Source organism: Enhydra lutris, unplaced genomic scaffold (assembly GCF_002288905.1).
Source record: "Enhydra lutris kenyoni isolate GAN:26980312 unplaced genomic scaffold, ASM228890v2 scaffoldscaffold12, whole genome shotgun sequence".
Classification (NCBI taxonomy): Eukaryota; Metazoa; Chordata; class Mammalia; order Carnivora; family Mustelidae; genus Enhydra; species Enhydra lutris.
The window spans coordinates 19,222,618-19,230,123 of record NW_019154096.1 but is presented as its reverse complement, the minus strand read 5'-3'; positions in this window follow the sequence as shown (position 1 = coordinate 19,230,123).

Genomic DNA, 7,506 nt, shown 5'->3' with positions numbered 1-7,506 from the left:
AGTTCCATCCACGTCATCGCAAATGGCAAGATTTCATTTCTTTTGATGGCTGCATAGTATTCCATTGTATATATATATACCACTTCTTCTTTATCCATTCATCTGTTGATGGACATCTGGGTTCTTTCCATAGTTTGGCTATTGTGGACATTGCTGCTATAAACATTCGGGTGCACGTGCCCCCTTCGGATCACTACATTTGTATCTTTAGGGTAAATACCCAGTAGTGCAATTGCTGGGTCATAGGGCAGTTCTATTTTCAACTTTTTGAGGAACCTCCATGCTGTTTTCCAGAGTGGTTGCACCAGCTTGCATTCCCACCAACAGTGTAGGAGGGTTCCCCTTTCTCTGCATCCTCGCCAGCATCTGTCAGGAAATCCTGCCATTTATGATGACATGAATGGGACTTGAAGGCATTATGCTAAGTGAGGTAAGTCAAGCAGAAAAAGATACTGTCCACTTATATGTGGAATCTAAAAAAACTGAATTCATATAAACAGAGCAGAATGGTGGTTACCAGGGGATGGGGTGGGGGATGGGTGAATTAGACATTAGTTAAAAGTTACAAACTTGCAGTTAGACAATAAATTCTGGAAATAAAATCACAGCATTGTGATTATAGACAATACTGTATTATATACTTGAAAGTTGCTAAGAGACTAGATTTTAAATGTTCTCACCACAAAATGAAATGATAATTATGTAGCATAATGGAGGTGTTAGCAAACACTACTGTGGTAACCATATTGCAATATACAAGTGTATCAAAACAATACATTACATACCTTAAACTCACACAGTGATACATGTAAACTAATGTCATTTAAAGGCAAACTGATTTTTCAACTAGGAACTTAATGACACAAAAATTGAGACATCTGTATATATGTGTGCTATCTGCTACTCCCAGATCTATAAACTAAGCCTGAGATGAAGACCAGCGACAGCTTAGGGTACCAACAGAGCCTCAGTAGACTGGGGGTGGGGCAGGATGGGGGCATTAAGCATCTTGAAAAAAATATACAAGGAGAACCTTTGTTTCTGCTTCTTACTCAGGGATGAGAGGCAGCTTCATGAGAGGACCTAAGGAGGTTGTTCAAATAAAAAAGCTGGAAGGAACCACAGAGAAGATCCCAAAAAGGCAACCAAGGAACAAAGAGCAGAGGATGAAACTTCAGGACAGATCTGCTCTTGTGCCAAGATGGGAAGCCCCAGTGAGAAAGCACTGGCTTTGCTCAGTATGTTTGTATTAATGCACTGTTGCAAATACAGGAAGAAGAGTCTTTAACAAGGAATAAGTGGTGATTGAAAACAGATGTAAGTTTTAGATGGAGACTAGTGCTGTAGACAGTATATGTCATTTAGCCTCTACACATCCTGAAACAAGCTTGTTGTGTATGTAAGTCCCTTTTTTAAAAAATTTAAAATCAATTTAATTAGCATGTAGCGGATTATTAGTTTCAGGGGTAGAATTTAGTGATTTGTCAGTTGCATACAACACCCAGTGTTCATTCCACTAAGTGTCCTCCTTAATGCCCATCACCCAGTTACCCCATCTCCTCATCAACCTCCCCTCCAGCAACCCTCAGTTTGTTTCCCATAGAGTCTCCCTCTCTAATTTAATCTTATTTTATTTTTTCTTCCCTTCCCCACTGTTCATCTGTTTTGTTTCTTAAAGTCCACATATGAGTGAAATCATATGATAATTGTCTTTCTCTGACCAATTTATCTCACTTAGCATAATACCCTCTAGTTCCATCCTGTAAGTCCTGATATACTAATCTAAGAGAAAAAAAATTCACTCAGCTACGTGTGTGGGTGTGTGTGTGTGTGTGTCTGAAACATTCCACTCTGAATATGTATTTATGTGTATTAAGAATGCATTTATTTACAAATATGCAATAGTAGATATGTGTCATTATAGATTATGGAAATAAGTCTTTCTTTTCTCTTTCATCTTTTAAAGATCAACTCAAATTTTAACTGAAAAGTTATTCCCTGCCCTCCATGGGTTTGTACAGCCATTCTTCATGCCTCTTTCGTAGTTATTACCATGCTGTATTATAATTATTTGTTACAAGTTTCCTCTCTCAATAAAGTGTCAGTATTTAAGAGGAAGAAGTGCTTGAGAGGACAAATCGGTCTCCAGGGCCTAGCAAAGCACCTGCCTCAGTGAGCAGTGAATAAATAATGAGTGAATAAATGAATGAATGAGTACATTTTGTTTTTCAGAAACACAGAAATTATAGAGAAGTTTTATTTGGAAAGGCTGCCATGCATAAGAAAAATTGTACCCATTAAAACAAAGTTTGATGAACTGTCAACAGCATAGCCTTAGAATGTGTAGAGGAGTGGGTTCCACATCCCTGTGAAGCAGCAGGTGATTTAAATACAACATTAATGAAATGTGCAGATAATTCTAAACAAGATAAAAAAGTAAACAGGTGAGGTGACTGAATTGCTGAATGATAAGCTTGGGGAGATTGGCAGATACAATGAAATGAGATTTACCATGAATACCAGAGGATAATTTACCTAGGGAAAAATCATCAGCAGCCGAGATATAAAATGGAAACCCATTCTCCCTTTGGAAATAAATAACGTTTAAAAAGACTATGGTTATAGTGGATAATAACTTGTATATGAGCTCACTTTGTAATGCTGTTGCTAAACAGTCAATTGCCTTCCCAGGAGGCTGAACATAATGGATCATTTCAACCAGACACACACACACACGAAGGAGAGAAAGTACCTTCGGGAGCTTTAGGAATCACCTTGATTCTACTGTCTGTAACTGGAGTGCTTTCAACAGAGAAAGGACACCTTAAAGTTTAAGGAAAAAGCAACAAACATCATGAAATGAATCAGAGCCCATTTAATTTGGAAAACCTTGAAAGGGCTCAGAAAGGTCATTCTGCCTAAATCCAACGCAATCAGCCTCTGGCTACCAGACAACAATAACAAGAATTATTGTTAGTACACACTGAGCCAGGCCCTGCCAACTACCATAAAAGCATTAGCACCCTTAACTCTCAGAACAGATCCTGTCATTGCCACCTGACATTGCATCCATTTTACAGATAAGGAAACTGAGGCTTGCAGACATTAAGGAAGTCGAATATGGTCTCACAGCAATGAAGAGCCTACACTGTCACTGTAGTACTCTGCCCTTTCAGAATGCTCTTGTCCACGCTGCTGTATTTTTGGTTATGCAGGTCTGCTTTCACAAAACTGTAAGGACATGTTGGTTCCCATCATCTTCCATCAACAGAGGAGGCCATTTCCTTTTTGTTAACACTAGTTTCTTTCAGTTCCTCAACTATTACTTTCCTTGAATACAGAACATCCTGACAAATTATGTTAAATCCTATCTGTGCACCTTTGCTATGAGGTGCCTAGTCAGAAAAAACTCTCTCTACTCAACCAACTCCCAATTAGGACCCAGCCCTCTCAGAAAACATTAAAAAATTGCATTCTGTTTCTGAGATTATGTTCAATTGTTCGCACACGTTTACGTTTACTTAACTACCAGCAACACTAACCTGTACAGTCTTTATCAGCTTCATAGCCCAGCACACCTCTAGGCAAAGAGGTGGCATTCATCAGTTCTGTTTAGCTGTTCAAAGAAAGACAGAATTAGGGAGATAGGGAAGATTTATAAATACCTCCAATGTTTGGCATTCAAAATGAATGGTACTATTCACAAGGAAGAAACCATGAAGTGTAAGTTTGCTATTCAAACTGACTCGAATGTAAACCAGAAAATAAACTTTTCATGAAAAGAGAAGTATTAGGTCCACTAAGCCCAGCTTTAAGAAAATGTCCTGACATTTGATGCTTAGGAATTATCCACTTAAATTTCTCAGCAAGGGCAGTGAGAGAGCACTATTCTGCCAGACAAGAATCCCGGGTTATCAAAGTTGTCCATCTGTTTCTGGCTTTGGGTGTTATGCTGAAAAATTTATTCTGACTTCCACTTTGCGGATGAGATGTATCAGATTTCAAGAAAGGCATGAGGATTGAATAAATCAAAATGTAATGACACCCAGCTCTGAAGGTTCACCTACTTGGACGACAACCTGTTCCTGGAAATAATCCAAGAACCTAAAATCAGCTGAATGTTGGTGCTTCTTACCATTGTAACCCCGTGGAAAGAAAAAAATGATGATGAAGCCATCAGCTATCCTATACCACACACATTCCATTGCCATTGAAAAATGTCCCACATCTGTGTCTTAATGCTGGCATCTGCTTCAAATTACCCTCAGATGAGCTCTACAGCTCTTGCCTAATTGGACACTATCAAAATGATATGGCTGTTATAGCTTAGCTTCTAGTTGTCCTTTATGCAGCAGTCTGGGCTTCTAATGAATCCTCATCTCCATGTGCAAGAGCGTTGCTTTTATCAGATATTCTAAAAGTAGCATATCTCAGTAACTTCTTCAAAATATCTATGTATCAAATTATTAGTTCTTCCCTAAATTTCTTATTGTCTTTTAACTATGAAGTTTTAAAGCCTATTGTCTAGAAGCAGTTGGGAACAAAACTAATAAGAATTAAATCCTGCCAGACTTTTGAAGAAGTTTTAGAGTTTGAGAGACAATAGAGTTTAGAGACAATAGAGTTTTAGAGATAATAGTGACCTTTTTTTAATCCACAATGAGATTGAGGATCAAGCACGTAAAAGTGGTTTCCTCAAGGTCAAACGTTAAACTAGTGGCAGAATCAAGGCTAGGACCCAGGTTTTCTTCCAGTATAGGAAACATTCTAATCTCTAGCACTGCCACTCCTTCAGTCATTACTATCAGTTAAGGTGCACTTTACAGAGTCAGCACAGCAACATCAAAGGGAAGCTTGAGTCTATGCACTACCTTTCCTTTCTTCTTGAAACAAGATCAAGATGGAAGGTATCAGTGTACCTTGTAATCACAGAACAAAAGAGTCAAGTTCCATAGAAAAGTGCTGGAGATGGAAGCATGAACACCAAAAGCAAGGTGTGTCTTAAATGTAATATACGGCAAGTCCAAGGGTGAGTTGGCATGCTCCAATATTTTTACAAGATGGGCCTCACCAAGAAGATGATGGCAGAGTATGAACCATTAGGACAGTGTTTTAGTATTATTGATGCCTCATCTTGTTAAGTCAAGAAGATACTACCAACGCATAATTTATTCAAATTGCTTGCACTATGAAAAATATGGAAGACTCTATTATGTAGCAAATCCATTTCAGTGGTGTTCTGACATTTTGGAGCACACACAAACAATGAAATAATATCTCTATGGATATTTCTTAAAATGTGTAACATATAGGTTATGCATAACAAATATATTTTATGATACAGTTAATTATCTACTTTCGTGTACTCCATATAGTGCTAAATTTCATATCTTGGTGAATCACATTACCATCGACTCAAGTTCCCAAGCAAGAATCTTAAATCATCTTCACCTTCTCCCAATACCCTCTGTCCCTCAGCCTTGCTTCAAATCTTACTGACTCTGCCTTTGACCCACTTTTGCCCCCTTATCTGCCCACTGCCTCTGCTTTAATTTAATCCCATCTTATCAAAAGATTGAACAATTAACCAAAAAAGTGTCCTAATAAATCTCCTTGCCTCCGCCTTGTTTTCCTCAAGTCCCAGTTTATCCTGCTTTTGGCATCTGTAAAAATTTTCAAGTACAAAGATGTTTGTATAATGCCCCTGCTTCAAAACCTTCAATAACCTTGTTCTACTCACAGATTAGAACTCAAAATCCTTTGCACAAGCATCCTTGCATGATCACCAAATGCTGGCCACAACTAACCTGGCACTGCACCTTCTCTGCAGTATTTTGACATACTCATATGTTTGCTAATCATTTTCCTACTAATTCCAACTAGCTTCTCTTAGCCACCTGGTGAACTTTTTATGCATTCTTTTTTTTTTAAGATTTTATTTATTTATTTGACAGAGATCACAAGTAGGCAGAGAGGCAGGCAGAGAGAGGAGGAGGAGACAGGCTCCCTGCTGAGCAGAAAGCCCGATGCGGGGCTCGATCCCAGGACCCTGGGATCATGACCTGAGCCGAAGGCAGAGGCCTTAACCCACTGAGCCACCCAGGTGCCCCTTTTTATGCATTCTTGATGAATTGCCTCAAATACCGACTCTTCTATGAAGTCTTCCTGAATCTCTAAGACATAAAAATCGCTCTTTAATTTTCTCTGTTATTCTACGTGTATAACACTATCACTCTTGTCAGACTGCATTCTTTCTTTTAATGTATTTTTCTCATTTATTTTTCAGAATTCCTGGCAGGCAGGGACTAGGTCTACTCTTAGCCCAGTACCTAACACAATATAGATGCTTACATTTTTAATTAATGAATGAATTTTTCTGCTTAATATTTTATTTTCAATGGTTGTAGTGATTGGTTATGCTCTTTCCTTCACAAAATGTTAGTTATTCATAATATAAATTCCGTGATGAATTTTCATAGCCATATCACATACGGTAGAAATTTTCAGGAGACTAAGAACAAAGAAATATCATTGGACTTGGCAACCACAGTGGTCACTCTCGAAAAACATTTGAGAGAATAATTCCAGTAGGATTGAAAAAAACCTTAGAGGTTTGAGTAATAAAAATGAATACAGCAATAACTAACATGTTTAGTATTTTCTTAGACTCTTCTCAGTGCTTTATATACATTATTACATAAAATTGTAGGGAACAGAGCCCTTGTCAGTGGTAATGGCTTTAAGTATGTATATGTATGTCAGAAATGAGCAAATCCTACTGTTAAATAGGTGGTCAGTTATATGTCTCAATAAAGTTGCTAAAAGCAATCTCTGAAGTACTTGCCTGTATAGTCTCCATTTGGCAGAAAGAGTACTCAGGCATAGAGAGAATAAGGAAGGTGCCCAAGTTCACATGGTCAATCAGCTACAGCTGAGCATTGAACTAACTAACTGAATTGCTCTAACTTTAGAACCTGTGCAGGGCTGCTTTCTACTTTGCCATAACAACAACAACAACAACAACAACAACCAAAACAAACAAACAAACAAAAACCCTCACATACTCTAGAAGTCCTGCTGTGAAAGAAAGGGATGGATGCACAGAAAGGGAGGTGGAGAAACTCAACAGGTTGAAGCAAAGATTAGTTTTTCTTTCAAGTTAGGTTTATAACTATTTGAGGTCAGAAATAGGGAGGGAATACCCAGAATGAAACTGACAGAACAAAACTTCACATTTAAGTGTTCTATTTTACATTATTTTTATATCTATTAACCAAATTACAACTTTAAAATATAGTATTATCAACCCTAAGCAGTAAAGACCTAGTATCATTCATGCCTCAAGCAACATGTCACTTGGGACAACAGCAGAAAAAAGTAAAGAGAAGCCCCAGAGCAAGAAAGGGCAGGTTGATGAAGTGAGGTGTCCCCATCTAACTTTATAAGATCAGGAGCTAAAAAGGCACCAGCAGAGAGTGGAATCTGCCTTCCAGGTATGGAGACACA